Here is a 17,331-nt window from a genome sequence, read left to right as displayed (position 1 = left end):
CAACTCTCCCTCCCGTTGTCCTCCAGCCCTCCCATTCTCTGAGCAGAGCTGTTAACTTATAACCTTCCAGATGTTAAGTCCTGCTTGCTGTCAGAACACACTCTGTCTGGCCCCTCTGCTTTTGCCAGCCAGACTCGGGGGCTCTGCTTTGCCGGTGGGCTGCCCCTCCGCCTTGGCTCCCTCCTGTCAGTCCGTGTAGTGTGCACCGCCTCTCTGCCCTTCCTACCCTCTTCCGTGGGCCTCTCATCTATGCTTGGCTCTGGAGAATCCATTCTGCTAGTCTTCTGGCGATTTTCTGGGTTATTTAGGCACGTGTGGGTGAAATCTAAGTGACCCGCAGGATGCGGTGAGCCAGCGTCCTCCTACACTGCCATCTTCCCAGAAGCCCCTGGCCAACTAATCTTTAACAAAGCAAGAAAGATTATGTAATGGAAAAGACAGTCTCTTCAGCAAATGGTACTGGAAAAACTGGACAACGACAGGCAGATGACTGAACGTGGACTACTTTCCTACACCATATACAAAAGTAAACTCAAAATGGATGAAAGACCTAAACGTAAGGCAGGAAGCCATGAAAATCCTAGAGGGGAAAACCGACAACAGTGTCTTTGACCTGCAGCAGCTTTTTACTTGTAGTGTCTCTGGAGGCAAGGGAAACAAAACAAAAATGAACTCTTGGGACCTCATCAAGATAAAAAGCTTCTGCACAGCAGAGGAAACAATCAGCAAAACTAAAAGGCAACCAATGGATTGGGAGGAGATATTTCCAAAAGACATATCCAATAAAGGGTTAGTGTCCAAAATTTATATAGAACTTGTCAGACTCAACACCTAAAAAGCAAATAATCCAGTAAGGAAATGGTCAAAAGACATGAAAGACACTTTTCCAAAGAAGACATCCAGATGCCTAACAGACACATGAAAATATGCTTAACATGACTCATGATGAGGGAAATACAAATGAAAATTACAATGAGATACTCCTTCACATCTGTCAGATAAAATTAACAACTCAGGCAATAACAGATGTTCTCAAGGATGCAGGGAAAGACGAACCCTTTTGCACTGCTGGTGGGAAGGCATACTGGTGCAGCCACCCTGGAAAAGAGTATGAATGTTCCTCAAAAAACTAAAAAAACAGAACTACACTATGACTCAGCAATTCACTACTAGGTATTTATCCAAAGAGTACAGGAGGGCTGATTCAAAGGGGAACATGACCCCAATGTTTATAGCAGCACTATCAGCAATAGCCAAAGTATGAAAAGAGCCCAAATGTCTATTGACTGATGAATGGATAAATTAGATATGGTGTGTGTGTGTGTGTGTGTGTGTGTGTATGTGTGTGTGTCTTTGTGTGTGTGTGTGTATAATGGAATATTACTCATCAATCAAAAAGAATGAAATATTACTCTAGCACACAATACATTTTAATAGTTTTTATTTACTTCATTTGTTTTCAGTGCCATATGCAACCTATGGAAATGTCCAGCAATAGAGAAGTGATTAAATTATTAATGGTATTCAATGTTGTCCTATAATTTAAAAAGACAATGCAGATCTTTTTGTTTGCAACATAAAAATATCACAATATCTTATTAAGAGTAAAAAGTAGGGTGTGAGTGAATAGATATAATATCCTATTTGCTGAAAAACAGTTTGAAAGGATACTTATGCCACAGGCTTAATGTCTCCTTTTGTAAAAGTTGCTGCATTTTCAGACTGTTTACAATCTAGACATATGCCATACAGCTAATATTTATTGACATTGACTATATGTACCAGGTCCTGGACTCAAAGATTTACATTTTTATTATTTGATTTAATCCTCTTCAAACCTGTGATGGTGTAACCATCCATTTTACGGATCAGAAATGGAGGTTCAGAGACTCCAAGTAAATTGTCTGAGGTTGGAGTTAATAAAAGGATGGAGTTGAAATTCAAACCCACGTGTATCTAACAATAGAGTTCATACTTTGAATGTTAGGCTATGCTGCCTCATAGAGAGAACGGAGGATGCATTCCAGTTAGGATGGGCTAGATGTTATTGTGGGTAACAAATAGCCCAAAGTCTTAACAACTTATAATAAAGGAAGTATTTTCCTTGCTCATGCCACATGTCCACCATGGTCCCCCTGGGACCAGGATAAAAGAGCACCCACCATAGGTAACTACCAGGTGACATAAGAGATGGACAGAGAGGTGGCCAGATGCGGTTGTTCCCAAGTGTTGTATTTGAGGTGGCACACTTCACTCCCACTCACATTTCCTGGTCAGAGCATATCACCGGGCTGCATCCAGCTTAGTGGGTAAGAGGACAATGTGACATTCTTCATAGAGCCTAGCGAGGCCACCACATGGTACCAGCCTGTCAGGGACTGCTCAGGGGCAAAGGAGGGGCATGGGTCATTGGTAGTAAATGATAGCAGGACTAAGTCAGGATGGGTTTGCTTCATCCTCAACCAGGTGGAATTTGTCCCAGAGTTTCCCAAAGTCATAACTGTTAAGATTAAAGAAGTGAAATTCAGAAAAAGGAGTTTGGTCAGATGTAATCAGCAAAACACTCAGAAACCACTCTGTAATCTTGACCAAATCCCTGGCTGCCTCAGTTTCCCCACTATGGAGAGGGTGAGGAGGGGGATGTAGAGCACTGTTTTGCAAGAGCATCAGGAGTGCCCATGTTCTAGCATTTTTGTTCTCTTAAATTAATATGTTATTGTCTTCCTTCCACATTCCTGGGTAAGTGCTCCAAATGTGGTCTGGTAATAAAACATTGACATCAGCATCCGAGGCGACCTTGTGTTGTGCTTTTATTCTGTGAATAAACTGGCACTAAATGCTATCCCTCCATAATTCTTCCCAAGTTCCATCAGAGAAAACTCTGGTTCCAGGGGCCCTGGGTGACTCCTTATGCCCATTCAACAACTAGGACACAGAGGTCAGGGGGACATTCCTGTGGCCCCAGGTGTCCATCTCTGTCTGGCTTGACCATGCCCTGCTGAGGATGAGGCCAGGGCCAGAGCTAGTGAGGTGGCCGGGGAAGGGGGAAAGGGCCGAGGGCAGCCCAGCGTGGTGATTCCACTTGTTCGAAAGACCATGGCTCCCTGCTCCATCCACCATTCCATGGATCTGCTGCCACTGCCTCTGAATGCTGCTGCTGCTGCTGCTGCTGCTGGTGCTGCTTCCACTTCCTGGCCTCAGCCTGCGCCAGCACAGGTGAGTGAAGGATTTGCCCTTTGGGGACTCAGGAGTCCTTCAGGACTCCTCCAGCTCTTTTCCGGGGTGCCCAATCCTGCATTCCTTCCATGGGGCCCAGGAGTTCTGTTTCCCCAGCCCTGCCTTGGGGCCCCCACTCACTCATCCTTCCCAGGGCCTAGGTATCCCTCAGCCTCACCAGGGTCTAGGAGCCCTCCCCACACTTTATAACCTCCTCCTGCCATCCGCAACCCTCCCTGCTACTGGCCTGTGGTCCTGTGAGCTGCCCTTCACTCCATCCATCCTTGGAGACTGAGATGGCACCCGAAGTGGGGGGCACTGGAGGATGGGATAAAAATGGGCAGAGGGAGCTGAGCCTGAGGGTGGGGGAAGCACATATTGTCTTTTGCTCACCCACCCCAGGATCGCCCTTGAAGGGTTCCCTCTGTAGCTACTTCTGAGGTGCACAGACACACACATGCACAGAGGAAAAAACAGACACCACAAGCACACACAGGCATGGATACACAGATATGGAACACAGGCATGGAACCACCCACAGCGTCATCTGGGACTCAGGTATGGGGCTCATGGACAGGCTCACACACAGACTCGCACTGCAGACATAGCCAGTGTCACCCTGAGTGGAACACACACACACACACACACACACACACACACACACACACACTCAGGGTCACATGAATCAGCCCCATAAAGCAAACTCTACAAATACTAGACACACACAGAACACACACACACATACCCACAGGTATGATCAAGAACACCCCGGGGCGCCTGGGTGGCGCAGTCGGTTAAGCGTCCGACTTCAACCAGGTCACGATCTCACGGTCCGTGAGTTCGAGCCCCGCGTCAGGCTCTGGGCTGATGGCTCAGAGCCTGGAGCCTGTTTCCGATTCTGTGTCTCCCTCTCTCTCTGCCCCTCGCCCGTTCATGCTCTGTCTCTCTCTGTCCCAAAAATAAATAAACGTTGAAAAAAAAAATTTTTAAAAATAAATAAAAAAAAAAAAAAAAAAAAAAGAACACCCAAAGGGGCCTCAAATTCACACATACAACCAATACACACACAAACACGAAACACAGATACACAGAGATGCTCCCACAGGGACTCATGTACCTGAGACACACAGATAATACAGTCACAGACACAGAGATTTGCACAGTGGATGGATGTTCTTTCAGAGACACAGACATAGATACATGCATACAGATAAACACAAGAGTAGAACATGAAAACAACCAAGAAACAGGAAACTCTTGTCGATAGTCAATATACTCACAGAAACAGAAAGAACTCAGACTCACAGGTGCATAATGCAGGTTTATACCCACACACTCCACAATAACTCTAGCGCTCCAATGAAGGCCAGCACAGGCAGATGGAATGCACAGACCCTGGCATGACCTGTCCCATCGAAGTTGTCATGGAAGGGGGTGTTTTCCTGGTTCCAACCCTGTGCTGGGCATCTGGCCCATGCCAATGGATTATGGAGGGTTGTACCCAGGCCTGGATTCCAGAAAATGGCCAGAATCCAGGGTAGGATGGCCATGAGGACAGGGGCACAGGGTAGGGACAGGGTACACTTGGGGTGTTTCAGGGGGCCAGGTCAAGTGAGGGACACAGGCGAGCCTCCCCAGGACCCCTCCTCCTGTTTCTCTACCACCTGGGGTGCAGCCTGCATATTAGACTCATATACCATCCTTGGTGCCTCTGACACCACCAGCTCCTTCTATCCTTGTGGTCAAGGAGCAAACAGCACCCCCTTGGACTTACACCACCTACTTCAAATTTGCAGCTGCAGCCCCAGGTAAAATTTGACAATGGGGAACAAAATGATTTACTTTTTAGTGGCTCCACGTGGCATATATTTGGTATTTCAACTAAGTTTGTTACTTTAATTCAGATGAACATGTCTTTGGAGTTGTCAGCGTCAAATAGAAAACTTTTATTCTACCAAGGTGTGCAGAAGGTCAAATCAGCTTGTGTTATTTCTGTTGCAATTTATTAGCAAAATGATGACTTAAAATGATTCTTAATTTTGTCTGTCTCAAAGTTTTCTTGTGTAATTGTTAAGATAGGTTCAAAGTCTTCAACGTAAAAGGTTGCTTAAATGATAAATAGAATTGAACTCATTGGCCATTGAGGCCTTTTCCAAATGGGACTGAGTGCTGAAGCATTGATTACTGAATGTAGATTTGTGTTTTTGGCTTCTTATTGCGGAGAAGCCGAGGATATTTGGGTCTGTTGGAAATATGCTTTGTGCTTTATTAAGAGACCGTACTATGGAGGGGTACCTGGGTGGCTCAGTTGGTTAAGCACCCAACTTCAGCTCAGGTCACAATCTCGCAGTTTGTGAGTTCGAATTCCTCGTCAGGCTCTGTGCTGACAGCTCAGAGCCTGGAGCCTGTTTCAGATTCTGTGTCTCCCTCTCTCTCTGCCCTTCCCCTGCTCCTGCTCACACTCTCTCCTTCTCTGTCTCTGTCAAAAATAAATAAACATTTAAAAATTTTGTTAAAAATACTTCACTATGGAAAACATGTTTTTGTACTTATAAAATGTAATTACAAATTTTAGATCTAGAAGAATTCTGGTATAACAGTTCACAATTGGTTACTACTCAGTTTTCACTGGAGTCTTAGGTTTCTAAGAGTTAAAATTCTTCTGCTAAATGTAATTAAGACTGACGGGGGTGGGGTGGGGTGGGGCGCCTGGGTGGCTGTTGGTTGAGCGTCCGACTTCAGGTCAGGTCATGATCTCACAGTTCATGAGTTCGAGCCCACGTAGGGCTCTGTGCTGACAGCTCAGAGCCTGGAGCCTGCTTCAGATTCTGTGTCTCCCTCTCTCTCTGCCCCATCCCCACTCATGCTCTGTCTCCCTCTGTCTTAAAAATAAATAAAACATTTAAAAAATTTTTTGAAAGACTGACAGAAATAAGGAAAGTAACTCTGCATGTAAAAAAGTAAGAGATGTGTAAGAAAGATGTGAGAAATGGGAATACATTTTTGTTAAGGTAAAAGAAAGTAATTTTCTCCTAAAATGAGATTGGTTGTTTGGAAAGAAATGACTTGAGACAAAATCTGAATGCAATAGAAATTTGTAGAAGGTTTGTGAAGGGAAGACTTTGGACAGGAATTTTATATGTGGTCAGGATGGACTAAGATTAAAATGAATGGATTTTATTTATTTTGCATTTTAGAGTGTGTGTGCACACATGGGGGAGGGGCAGAGAGTGAATTTCAAGCAGGCTCCACACCCAGTGCATAGCCTGACTCAGGGTTCAATTCCATGACCTGAGCCAAAATCAAGAGTGGGATGCTCAACCAACTGAACTACCCAGGCACCCCAAAATGAATGGATTTTAAAGGTACACTGTTAGAAGACTGAAATTCCACTTTCCCTCTTCTAAAAAAACACAACATTTTCTTGGATTGCTAGTTTGCACTTGATAAGAAAATGTAAACAAAGTTTTTTTCTCTTTTCCTTGCCCAGAAAACCAAAGTTTCTACACCTTGTCTTTATCAGGTCTTTGGTTTCTTAAGAAAGTTAAAACTTCACAATGTTAAAGGAGCTAAGTTTTACTAACAAGTGTATTACACTATCTATTTGCCTTTGTAAACTTGGTTAAATAAATAATTAAATTTTAAGTTTTATAATGATCCACCATCCTATTTAGGCATGAACTTTAAAACTTTCCCAAGATTTGAATTGTAAATGAAGTCTTTCTGAGCAATCAGCACAAATAATGACAAACCTTAGGTTGTACTGCTTGGGTAAATGCTATAACTGTTCATATAGAGAGATAGATATAGATATGAAATTCCTGACGTTTTAATATCACTCAATATTCTGATTATCGAAGTATTCTGTGTCACAGAAATAACTGAATTTTCTTGTCGATTGCATTATGGTCTTTTGTCATTTGCAAAATGAGTTTCATCTTAAAGCAGATTCATAAAAAGGACTTTAAAAAAAAAAACAAATGCATGTTTTTGGTATCTTTAAAATCATAAAACTGGGGCACCGGGTGACTCTGTCAGTTAAGCATCTGACTCTTGGTTTCGGCTTTGGTCATGATCTCACAGTTCCTGAGACTGAGCCCTATGTTGGGCTCTGCAGTTACAGCATGGAGCCTGATTGGGATTCTCCCTCTCTCTCTGCCCCTTCCCCATTCGTGCTTTCTCTGTCTTTCTCAAACAAATAAGTAAACTTAAAAAAATCATAAAGCTGAAATGGGTAAGAATTTCCAAAACTAATGAAAAGCTACAAACTGAACAAGAATTAGTAACGTGGAACTAAATGAACTGAAGAAGATGATTATAGTTTTTGTGAATCTTGTTTGAAACACTGTTTTCTGATGTTTGCTCTTCCAGATTAAGGAAAACTTTCTTTTAAGATGATTCTCTATAACTTACACACACGGTAAAATATTCTTTTGTGAATAAATTGAAGCATCTAACTTACCTCACTAGCTGAACCTTCTGAAATTCAAAAGCTCTCAGTGAATACTCTTTCTTTCAAGGCAATTATAGTTGTTTGCATAAGGTCAATAAGAATGTTTTCTCCTTGTAACAGCACACTATTGGAAATATTGATTATTTTACCAAAACTTTGACTGGAATTTCACATTTCAGAGAGACATACATAGATTCAGATATGACCATACAGCTTTAAGGAACTATCATTGGTTTTATGAAACATAAGCCGAGGGACACTGGGGTGGCACAGTCAGTTAAGTGTCCAACTTCAGCCCAGGTCATGATCTCACAGTTTGTGAGTTGGAGCCCCACATCAGACTCTGCACTGACAGCACAGAGCCTGCTAAGATCTTCTGTTTCCCTCTCTCTCTGACCCTCTCCGACTCATCCCCCCCCATCTCTTTCTCTCAAAAATAAATAAACATTTTAAAAAATGAAACTTTGCTTACAGATACCTTGCTGATACCTTGGTTACAGATACCTTGCTTACAGATTTCCCAGCAGCCTTACCAGATGAGTAAAGAATATCACTTCCTGGCTGGTGCAGGAACCTCAGGATATTTGGGTGACCTTGAGAAGAGGAATTCACTACATCTACAGGTATGGCAGGCATGTCTGATTGCAAGTATTTGGCTTGGACTCTGCCCTAGAGCAGCTACTAAAAGTTCAGTCAAGATTCTTTATAAAAATTCCAGCAAAGTTAATTTGTAAAGATCTATATGATTAGTCACTATTCTTGCTGAGCTCATGTAAATAATTAGTCCAAGTTTGTTAAAACTGAACTTGTTTTTCAAATGAATTAGTCTTGATTTGGCTATCTCTGGAATTAGGGTGATTTTAGAGAGAAAATTATGTTTCTTTGCAGGTGGTAAATTATGGTTCTAATTGTCTTTGAATGTGTTTTGCCTAAGCTAGACAACTTGAGGTAAACTTCAGAGAAATTGCCATAGTAACTCGTACAGAGATTCTTCTTGCTTGTTATTCTATGGGGATAATAACAGGACTCCATGGGCATATGATTATTTGAATAGCTGGAAAATGCGATCGATTCCCCTGCTATGGTAAACTCAGCCATCACCTTGACCAATTCTGTATGTCTGTGATGATAAAACCAGTGTGTGTCCCAGTCCATTGCTTAACTATGCTTGTGGAGATAATGGATGGCCCACTTCCCTTATGCCTGGATTGGATGATGCACTTGGGGATGCCCTTACCTTCTGAGACAAGTTTTTTCCCACTTGCTGCTGATTACTCATAATTAGGATATTGTTAAAGTTAGACATCAAAGAGGGCTTCTTGATGGTTTTATCCCTTAGCCATATTTGCCCCAGGGACCACCTCTTTTGATATGAAATTGCAAATAGAGGCTTTAGCCAAGCATAAACTAGCGATCTTTAAACAAACCAAGTTCGGTTTAAAAAGTGGCCCTCCAAAACCGAATGGCCCTTGATATTCTGACTGCAGCCCAAGGAGGCACCTATGCTTCATTAAAGCAGAGTGCTCTGTATGTACGCCAGATTATCACAAAAATATGACAGGGTTACCAACTGACATGTATACTCAAATTAAGGCTCTACAAAATACTTCCCTCTCTTTCAAGGACTGGTTAAGTTCCTGGTTCACAGGAGGACTGTGGTCAACTATTAAGGGTCTGTTTGTTGGACTTCTCATTCTTATAGCCATACCAATCCCCATATGTTGCCTTTTCCAAAGTTTTCTTGGTGTCAAGACTCCATTACTACAATAACTTCATGTTGACAGATGGTCCTTACCACCCACAGAGATACTTCTTTGATGTCCACATTGGATTTCACTGCCTCCACTTTTCCTAACTCTGCTATACATTCCTGACTAATCAATGTTGAGTCACTAGGTAGGGATATCTTTAGGTCTCTATTCAGCACGAAGATGCTACAGAAGATGAGGCCTTCCACCTTCAACAACCTTAAAGATTTAAGGGTCAGAATTGTTCAGGGGGCAAGGGGGTGCCTGGGTCTCTCAGTCAGTAAAGCCTCTGACCCTTGATTTCAGCTCAGGTCATGATCCCATGGTTTGTGAGTTCAACCCCATATCAGGCTTAGCAATATGAGAGTAGATGCTCCTTGGGATTCTCTCTTTCCATCTCTCTCTGCCGCTCCCTTGCTCACTCTCTCTGTCTCTCAAAATAAAGAAACTTAAAAAATTGTTCAGGGTGGAAAATGAGGAGGAGAACAAAGGTAAGAGAATCATAGTCAAAGTTAAATTTTCTCACAATTTTCAGCCCACTAATAAATACTTGAGACATGCAGAGTGTGACCCTGCTCAAGGCACTCATGGCTGCCTTAATGTTGAGTTTTGCTAGAGACTGAAAGCAACCCTGTCTTCACAACAGCCAGACCTCCAGGATCCCATGAGTCTTCTTTAACATGCACAGATCCCTTTAGAAACTTAGGTTATCTCTAACATAACCAAATTTAAAAGTATACAATCAATCACTCCTCACCTTCCCAGTGCAGCTCTTTCTGCCAACTGGTCCTGTCCTCATGCTATAATTAAAACACCTGTTTGCACCATAAAACATCACAAGAATTCATTCATGACCATTGGGCTTGATGATCCTGCATCACAAGGAGATGGTGATGCTAATGTGCACAGGTGCTCAGGACATGGGTTCCTCTTGTCCTCAGCAGTTATGGACACAGGCATGGACATGAAAAGAAACCATTGTACTGAAGGAGACCAGCCCTGGGTCACACAGCTGGTAAGCAGCATAGCTGTATTTCAAGCTCTAGGCTCTTGGCCTTGCCCCCAGAAGCCACAAAGGACTCCCCCAATGGGAAGCTGACACTGGCTTTAGGGACACTACCTCACTCACTTCCATGAATGATCTAATTTGTTAGAGGCCCCCAATCTCTATTCACTGCTCCTTCTTTCCCTGATCCCTGCTCCAGTTATAATTGGGGTGACCCTTGCCACCTGCTAGGCCCTCCCTGCCCAGAGCATCTGGTGCTGCCAACAATCTGGGTATTGTCCCAGGGTCCCCAGGAGAGAAGTTGATGACCTATTTCTCTTAAAATGTCCCCATTCCTGCAGATCTCAGGAGACCCCATGAGAGTCGGCTTGGATTATTCCCCCGTGGGGTTCATAATGTAAAGTCCAACCTAATGGGTAGGAGGTTCACATTGATAAGTGACAGATCGACCACTATTTGAGGTATTAAAATGTCTAGGTCAATTAGAGATGATGTGGGGACCAGACAATTTTCTCACACCAATATTTCAGGATATTCCAAGTCTGAAGACATGTTTGATTACAATTTTATCATGCTTATATCATTCAGTCAAATATAACTCTTCTTATTTGGGATTTCTTTATTCATATTTATAGAGGTGCTTCTCCATTACTAAACATATGGGTATTTCTAGTTAGATTTTTAACAGTGATATCTAGCACATTATATTACCAAAAGATGCTCTGTGTATTTCATCCCTCTGGAATTTATTGAAATTTCCCTATGGCCAAAATAAGTAGAGTGAATTTTTGTTACAGAATCCTATGTGCCTAAAGTTAATGTATCCTCCACGGTGTTATATGTAGATGTGGACATATATATGGATATAGCTGTGGGGTTCAGATGGTTCCTATCAAGATCTCTGTTTTATGGATGTTCTGTCTGCTTTGAGCTATTTAGAGAGGGTTGACAACTTTCACTCTGCTTATGTATTTCATTGGAGTTCTGAATGGAAGGAGAGAGCTCCCAGAAGAGAGGACAGGGACCTGGGTTGGGAGGGACCAGAAACCAAAAGGTCTGCCAGTGTTCCAGAGAGCAACTGTTGTTGGGATGGCACGTGATGGTACACCAGGTGAGAAGTCATGCTGGGTATCCATTTTGATCTACCAGGTGCGAAGGCAGCTGATTGGTTGAGAGAGAGTATAAAGGTTCTAGGCTGTTAAGGCAACATTCAGACAGTTGAAGGTTTGAAGATAGATGGATCCTCCTCTGTTCCACCTACTACTTGTGTCCTGCTCTCCTAGTGATTTGTCGACCTGCTGACCAACTAACCTGTCTAAACCCCCCTCCCTCCACTCTAGTACTTGATCTGATGTGGGTACTGTCCCTGAGTCCCTTCTTCTCCTGACACACCCCTTCCCCAATTCCACCCTTTCTTAAATACCACTGCCAACCCCAATTACCACCCCGCCCCCATTCCCACCCCTACATCCTCCCTGGTGCCCCAGCGCCCCCTGAAATGACCAGGACATGAAGATGTAGAGGCTGTTTGTCTGTCTACTCATGCTCTGGTGTCCCAGTTACTCAAACACAAATGGGAGTAAACATGGGACATCAGTGGATTCTTCCATTCTTCCTTCCCATAAGGTTCATTCACACTGTGGTTAAACAACTATTTTTTCATGGGATTCTTGATGGGAACTTCAGAAGAACTTCAATTCTTCCTGAAGACTGAGGACCACAGGACAGATTTCTCCACCAGCTTAAAGTAGTTGTGGCCACAACTGTCCACATCCATTTCTGGGTCCTGTCTGTGCTCCTTGGTCCAAAAAGATCAGCACTGACAGGATGGAAACCTGAAAACAGTATGTTTACAGTGTCAAAAAGGAAGGATTTATAAAGACACTAAAAGCCACTGAGATCTTAGTCTTAAATAGGGGCTTATATGATGTTTGAATTATATCTCATTAAAATTGTTTTCAAAAAGGTCAGAAACTCTTCTTTAATAGGAACCATGGGTATTAGATTGGCTCCTGGAAGCCCTGTCAAGATCCTGCTTCAAGCCTTGTGAGTTTAGGGTCCATCTTAGATGTAATTTGTTTTCCTATCAGCACATTGTTCATATTTGTGAAGTTTGGTAGCCCTGGGAACAGTGTTTCTGAAGCATTAGTGTTCGTACTAAAGGGTTAAAAAGCGAAATGTCCTTTGTGCTCTGTGCTTCCTGGTTTGTTGACTTTTAAGAACTTCTGATCATCCCATTCTTTCTGGTTTTGGAGGCTGCCCCCAGGGAGCTCTGAGAAGCCCAGCAGAAACTAGCTGAATCTTGCTGGGACGTTTACAATAGGAAAATACCTAGGGGTGATATTATCAGGAAGTGCAGGATTTGTCCTTTCTTTAGCCAATTATGTACTGAGTGTTGATTTACCCAAAGCAAAAAGTTTCTGAATGTCCTTAGGATTGTCCGAATATGAAGATGTGGATTCCAGTGTGAATGTTTAACTTACTCATGAAAGAGCAAACCTGTGGGGCACCTAGGTAGCTCAGTATGTTAAGTGTGTGACTCTTAATTTTGGCTCACGTCATGATCTCATGGTTTGTGAGATTGAGCTCCATTGGGCTTTTCACTGACATTTCAGAGACTGCTTGGGACTCTTTATCTCCCTCTCTCTCTCTGCCCCTCTCCAACGTGCATGGTCCCTCTTAATCTCAAAATGTATAAACATTTTTTAAAACATCAAAAGCTGTACCCCCCAGGGGAGAGAGATAGGGAATAAGCATATAAGTAAGTAGACTTCTTTTGATTGACAGGCACCAGATTCATAGAGCTGGATCTGGAAAGCCTCAGTAGTCAGGAACAACCCTTGTATTGAGGCAGACTCATCCCTCCATGAATACCTCTAGTCAAAATAGATTCTATTCTGTTTCTTTTCAGACCACAAAGGAGGAAATTTCTTGGTCGTCTTTATTAGAATTTTCCTCCTCTACTTGGGCTGCATCTCATAGATCAGTTCAGCTCTCTCTCCCTACCTCATTTCTGAGTTTTGCAATAACTAACTTGTCGTGTATTTCCTACCTGCACTTGGTCATGACCATTGTCTTTGAGAACCTAGTTATGAGACTAGATAGCAACATGCAGAAAAATGAAACTAGACCACTTTCTTACACCATACACAAAAATAAACTCACATGGATGAAATACCTAAATGTGAGACAGGAAACCATCAAAACCCTAGAGGAAAAAGCAGGAAAAAATCTCTTTGACCTCAGCCACAGCAATTTTTTACTTGACACATCTCCAAAGGCAAGGGAATTAAAAGCAAAAATGAACTATTGGGACCTCATCAAGATAAACATCTTCTGCACTGCAATGGGAACAGTCAACAAAACTAAAAGGCAACCAATGGAATGGGAGAAGATATTTATAAATGACATATCAGAAAAAGGGTTAGAATCCAAAATCCATAAAGAACTTACCAAACTTAACACCCAAAAAACAAATAACCCAGTGAAGAAATGGGCAGAAGACATGAATAGACACTTTGCCAAAGAATACATCCAGATGGCCAACTGACACATGAAAAAATGCTCCACATCACTCATCATCAGGGAAATACAAATCAAAACCACACTGAGATATCATCTTATGCTGGTCAGAGTGGCTAAAATGAACAAATCAGGAGACTATAGATGCTAGTGAGGATGTGGAGAAACTGGAACCCTCTTGCACTGTTGGTGGGAATGCAAACTGGTGCAGCCACTCTGGAAAACAGTGTGAAGTTTCCTCAAAAAATTAAATATAGAACTACCCTATGATCCAGCAATAGCACTGCTAGGAATTTACCCAAGGGATACAGGAGTGATGATACATAGGGGCACATGTACCTAATGTTTATAGCAGCACTTTCAACAACAGCCAAATTATGGAAAAAGCCTAAATGTCCATCAATTGAATGGATAAAGAAGATGTGGTTTATATATACAATGGAATACTAATACTACTTGGCAATGAGAAAGAATGAAATCTGGCCATTTGCAGCAACATGGATGGAACTGGAGGGTATTATGCTAAGTGAAATAAGTCAGTCAGAGAAAGACAGATATCATATGTTTTCACTCATATGTGAGATCTTGAGAAACTTGCCAGAAGATCATGGGGGAGGGGAAGGGGAAAAAGTTACAGAGAGGGAAGGAGGCAAACCATAAGAGACTCTTGAATACACAGAACATACTGAGGGTTGATGGGTGGGGGAGAGGGGAAAGTGGGTGATGGTCATTGAGGAGGGCATTTATTGGGATGAGCACTGGGTGTTGTATGGAAGCCAATTTGACAGTAATATTTTTTTAAAAGAAATATTAGCTGTCATTTCTGTTGTTTGTGCTTTAGCTCTATGCATATTTTATTCTTTTTTCTCATTTTATGGCTTTTATTTCACTGATGGTAGTCTGGAAAAAATCATGGCATCTGAGGTGCTCTGTGTGTGAATTCAGCAAACAGCCAACTCCGTGTAAGATTTAAGAAGAGCTTTTTAGAGAATAAAAGAGGCATATGTTAACACAAAGGTTTTGCTCTTCCTGCCTGCCTTCCTTCCTACCTTCATTCCTTCTCTCCCTCCCTCATCCCTCATCTCCCTCCCTCCCCCATTCCTCATCTCCCTCCCCTTTTTTTTTTTTAACGTTTATTTATTTTTGAGACAGAGACAGAGCATGAATGGGGGAGGGTCAGAGAGAGGGAGACACAGAATCCAAAACAGGCTCCAGGCTCCGAGCTGTCAGCACAGAACCCGACGCGGGGCCTGAACTCACGGGCCACGAGATCATGACCTGAGCTGAAGTCAGCTGCTTAACCAACTGAGCCACCCAGGCGCCCCAGTTCCTTCTTTCTTTATTTCAGGATTTAAAAATAATCCTAGTTCCAAACTTCAGTGTGGATACCAGGTTAAAAAAAAGACCAGGGAAATGACCATTTAATGCATTTTTTAAATGTATTATCAATTGTCAAAATTGAATAGGTTGAATGTTCATTTAATGTAAACAGATTTTTGGGTCAAAAATGAGCTATTTATATTGTACTCTTTAACAGAAATTGTGAAGTATCATGAATTAAACAGGAAATTCTAACTTTTTAAAATTTTTAATCCTGTGAATTCATTATGCAAAATAAAATGATTATTGTAATTTCATTGGATTACTGTTTTCGTATTTATCAGGAACTATAGGTTTTTACTAATAATTTGTTTTGATGGCAAACTTAATTTTGTTTTTTCCTCTCTTAGAGCCTTGAGAAAATCGAGGTAAGAATTTAAGCTTTAGTTTCTTCGTGATATTTTCTCAGTACTAGTGTTTGGTGTGGGTTTTTTTTTATGTTTATTTTGAGCGAGAGAGAGTGCAAGCGGGGGAGGGACAGAGAGAGGGAGACACAGAGTCTGAAGTGGGCTCCAGGATCCCAGCTGTCACCACAGAGCCCAATGTGAGGGTAGAACCTACGAACCGCGAGACCATGACCTGAGCCAAAGTTGGGACACTCAGCCAACTGAGCCACCTAGGCACCACTTGATGTGCATTTTAACTCAACTAGGGATAAATATGGGGACTTCTGATGTCTAATTGACTTGTTAACTCTTTTTTTTTTTTTTTAAATTTATATATGAAATTTATTGTCAAGTTGGTTTCCATACAACACCCAGTGCTCATCCCAAAAGGTGCCCTCCTCAGTACCCATCACCCACCCTCTCCTCCCTCCCACCCCCCATCAACCCTTAGTTTGTTCTCAGTTCTCAACAGTCTCTTATGCTTTGGCTCTCTCCCACTCTAACCTCTTTTTTTTTTTTTTTTTGTTCCCCTCCCCCATGGGTTTCTCTTAAGTTTCTCAGGATCCACATAAGAGTGAAACCATATGGTATCTGTCTTTCTCTGTATGGCTTATTTCACTTAGCATCACACTCTCCAGTTCCATCCACGTTGCTACAAAAGGCCATATTTCATTTTTTCTCATTGCCACGTAGTACTCCATTGTGTATATAAACCACAATTTCTTTATCCATTCATCAGTTGATGGACATTTAGGCTCTTTCCATAATTTGGCTATTGTTGAGAGTGCTGCTATGAACATTGGGGTACAAGTGCCCCTATGCATCAGTACTCCTGTGTCCCTTGGATAAATTCCTAGCAGTGCTATTGCTGGGTCATAGGGTAGGTCTATTTTTAATTTTCTGAGGAACCTCCACACTGCTTTCCAGAGCGGCTGCACCAATTTGCATTCCCACCAACAGTGCAAGAGGGTTCCCGTTTCTCCACATCCTCTCCAGCATCTATAGTCTCCTGACTTGTTCATTTTGGCTACTCTGACTGGCGTGAGGTGATACCTGAGTGTGGTTTTGATTTGTATTTCCCTGATAAGGAGCGACGCTGAACATCTTTTCATGTGCCTGTTGGCCATCCGGATGTCTTCTTTAGAGAAGTGTCTATTCATGTTTTCTGCCCATTTCTTCACTGGGTTATTTGCTTTTCGGGTGTGGAGTTTGGTGAGCTCTTTATAGATTTTGGAGACTAGCCCTTTGTCCGATATGTCATTTGCAAATATCTTTTCCCATTCCGTTGGTTGCCTTTTAGTTTTGTTGGTTGTTTCCTTTGCTGTGCAGAAGCTTTTTATCTTCATAAGGTCCCAGTAATTCACTTTTGCTTTTAATTCCCTTGCCTTTGGGGATGTGTCGAGTAAGAGATTGCTACGGCTGAGGTCAGAGAGGTCTTTTCCTGCTTTCTCCTCTAAGGTTTTGATGGTTTCCTGTCTCACATTCAGGTCCTTTATCCATTTTGAGTTTATTTTTGTGAATGGTGTGAGAAAGTGGTCTAGTTTCAACCTTCTGCATGTTGCTGTCCAGTTCTCCCAGCACCATTTGTTAAAGAGACTGTCTTTTTTCCATTGGATGTTC

At 42.3% G+C, this 17,331-nt stretch overlaps 1 protein-coding gene and 1 long non-coding RNA gene across 2 annotated transcripts in view; both read left to right on the top strand.

Moving 5' to 3' along the window:
* The window catches only part of LOC147573079 (uncharacterized), a 36,795-nt gene extending 34,005 nt beyond the window's left edge, over nt 1-2,790 (top strand). The window contains exon 5 of the long non-coding RNA XR_015245697.1: nt 2,467-2,790. This is a non-coding gene — a long non-coding RNA (uncharacterized LOC147573079). The remainder of the gene's footprint in view (nt 1-2,466) is intronic.
* The window catches only part of LOC147573077 (uncharacterized), a 117,016-nt gene that overhangs the window by 81,503 nt on the left and 18,182 nt on the right, over nt 1-17,331 (top strand). The window lies entirely within an intron of this gene.

This window comes from Puma concolor, chromosome E3 (assembly GCF_028749965.1).
Source record: "Puma concolor isolate L17-30 chromosome E3, mPumCon1.1.hap2, whole genome shotgun sequence".
Classification (NCBI taxonomy): Eukaryota; Metazoa; Chordata; class Mammalia; order Carnivora; family Felidae; genus Puma; species Puma concolor.
Note: the sequence above shows the minus strand (reverse complement) of the source record. Positions and strands in the feature narration are given on the sequence as shown.